Consider the following 2,500-nt stretch of genomic DNA (forward strand, 5'->3'; position numbering starts at 1 on the left):
AACCCACGTTGTGCCTTAACGTAACCCACGTTGTGCCTTAACGTAACCCACGTTGTGCCTTAACGTAACCCACGTTGTGCCTTAACGTAACCCACGTTGTGCCTTAACGTAACCCACGTTGTGCCTTAACGTAACCCACGTTGTGCCTTAACGTAACCCACGTTGTGCCTTAACGTAACCCACGTTGTGCCTTAACGTAACCCACGTTGTGCCTTAACCTAACCCACGTTGTGCCTTAACGTAACCCACGTTGTGCCTTAACCTAACCCACGTTGTGCCTTAACCTAACCCACGTTGTGCCTTAACCTAACCCACGTTGTGCCTTAACCTAACCCACGTTGTGCCTTAACCTAACCCACGTTGTGCCTTAACCTAACCCACGTTGTGCCTTAACCTAACCCACGTTGTGCCTTAACCTAACCCACGTTGTGCCTTAACCTAACCCACGTTGTGCCTTAACCTAACCCACGTTGTGCCTTAACCTAACCCACGTTGTGCCTTAACCTAACCCACGTTGTGCCTTAACCTAACCCACGTTGTGCCTTAACCTAACCCACGTTGTGCCTTAACCTGCTCTGTAATTGGCATATGACACGTTACATTAATCTAGTGTTGTCTAACCACAACCCTCTGAATATAGTTCGCTACTCGCACCGCCCACCCTCTTGTGTGTCGTTTCATGTTGAACACTTCGCAAGTGTTGCTTACTTTTTACATGCTCCCGCTGTACACTGTAATGTGGACAACTGCAGGATGTACATCGCCCCCCCCCCTCCACCCTGCCTTCGCACGCTGGTCGTTCAGGTGCTTGCGTGTTCAATGCCCTTCGCAGCTGTTCACTGGCATTCGCATGTCGAAGCGCTCAGTCTACGTCGTGGTACGGCCTGTGTCCACTGTCCGCTGATATCGTAAGCTTAATCCTCACATTGTACTGCACATAGGTCCGTATGTACTGAATGATACGCTGTGGCACATGTGTGACCGTACGACTGCGCCCAACAACAGCGAACCATACGGTCCAAATGTTGTGCACTCAGCCACGTGCCGTCTCCCCATAACAGCTACATTGCAGTGTGGTACGCCATAGAGACGTGTGGGAGTAACGGACGCCCTGGATGGCGATCAGCATGAGCCGTCTGTTGATGTAGTGGCGCGTGTATTCAAACGTAGTCGTCTCTTCTCACACAGTGTGATAGCATGGTGCACCGCGTTCCACATCTGCGACATGGTACAGATGCTGGTTGACAGTCGGTCTCGTAATGGACATCGCATACGTAGGGGGCCACCTCCCACGTGTTCTCTAGTCGTGCACATTTTGTTGCGTGTATGTGGGCAGACGTAGTGTGTCGTGACACCTAACAGACAGGTATGCAATAATCGTTGCATTTGCAAACTGGGATGGACGTCTACGTTTGCTGGTGACGTGACGCAACGCAAATGAACAACTGGTAAACCCATTGTGGTGCGGTTGTTGTTGCTGGAGGTAAATCAGTAAGGGCAAATCTGTGTGTGAAGCGATACGCGGCGGTGGCTGGGTGGGACCGTCCCCGGCCGGTGAGGGGGGGCCGCCCGGCGTGCTGGCCGCGCGGTGCGTGGGCGCACGCGCTACAGCCGGCTGGTGGGGGCGCCCAGTGGCAGGCGCGCCGGCCGACGGACGCGGCAGGCGGCGCAGCTGCGCGCCGGGGCACCCTGCGCGCGGCGCCGGGCGGCCAAAGTGGGTCCTCGCGGGCCCGGTGCGAAGCGCGGTGGACATCTGCAGTGTGCTGGTCCGACTGAGGACTGTGTGCGTTGAGGATGCGCCGCCGCCCGGCACTCGGCGCCGCGACGCCGTCTGCTGCTCGGTCGCCCCAGCGGTTCTCGCTGGTGGTTTGTATCGCAGTTGTGCAGACGTGTTGGCACGTGCGCTGTGCTGGGAGAGTTCGCTTCGGCACCCACGTGGGGCCTTTGCCCTTCTGTGGCGCTGGCGTTGGAGCTGCCGGTCACCGTAGGTGGCGCGTGTTGTCTCCCGCCGGCAATGCCACGACAGCACGCTCCCGGGCCTCTGTCGGCAGCGGCAAGCTCAGTTGGGAGCACGGGTGGTCGCACCTAAAGCGTCTACTCGCCTAACTCCGGGCGATTGCGCCTCTCTCGAACCCGACCAAGTACTTAGGACGGCGCTGCGCGCCGCCGGGACCTGAGAGGGTTTCGAGGTGTATTGTGCAGGGGAGCTCAGCCTCCTCCTGTTTGCAGAATAATTGAGCGGACGCTTGCGTGTTCGCGCGGGCCCCTGGGACACACTCCCGGGCGGCCGGCTGCTCAGCTCTAGTTGACGCAGCTCCCTGGTTGATCCTGCCAGTAGTCATATGCTTGTCTCAAAGATTAAGCCATGCATGTCTCAGTACAAGCCGCATTAAGGTGAAACCGCGAATGGCTCATTAAATCAGTTATGGTTCCTTAGATCGTACCCACGTTACTTGGATAACTGTGGTAATTCTAGAGCTAATACATGCAAACAGAGTCC

The 2,500-nt window shown here is 56.7% G+C and overlaps 1 non-coding gene across 1 annotated transcript in view; it reads left to right on the forward strand.

Annotated features, from left to right (window-relative positions):
* The first annotated feature begins 2,315 nt into the window (after window positions 1-2,315).
* LOC126129296 (small subunit ribosomal RNA) overlaps window positions 2,316-2,500 on the forward strand; it is a 1,909-nt gene continuing 1,724 nt past the window's right edge. The window contains exon 1 of the ribosomal RNA XR_007527255.1: window positions 2,316-2,500. This exon is cut by the window's right edge and continues 1,724 nt beyond it. This is a non-coding gene — a ribosomal RNA (small subunit ribosomal RNA).

Source organism: Schistocerca cancellata, unplaced genomic scaffold (genome assembly GCF_023864275.1).
Source record: "Schistocerca cancellata isolate TAMUIC-IGC-003103 unplaced genomic scaffold, iqSchCanc2.1 HiC_scaffold_531, whole genome shotgun sequence".
Classification (NCBI taxonomy): Eukaryota; Metazoa; Arthropoda; class Insecta; order Orthoptera; family Acrididae; genus Schistocerca; species Schistocerca cancellata.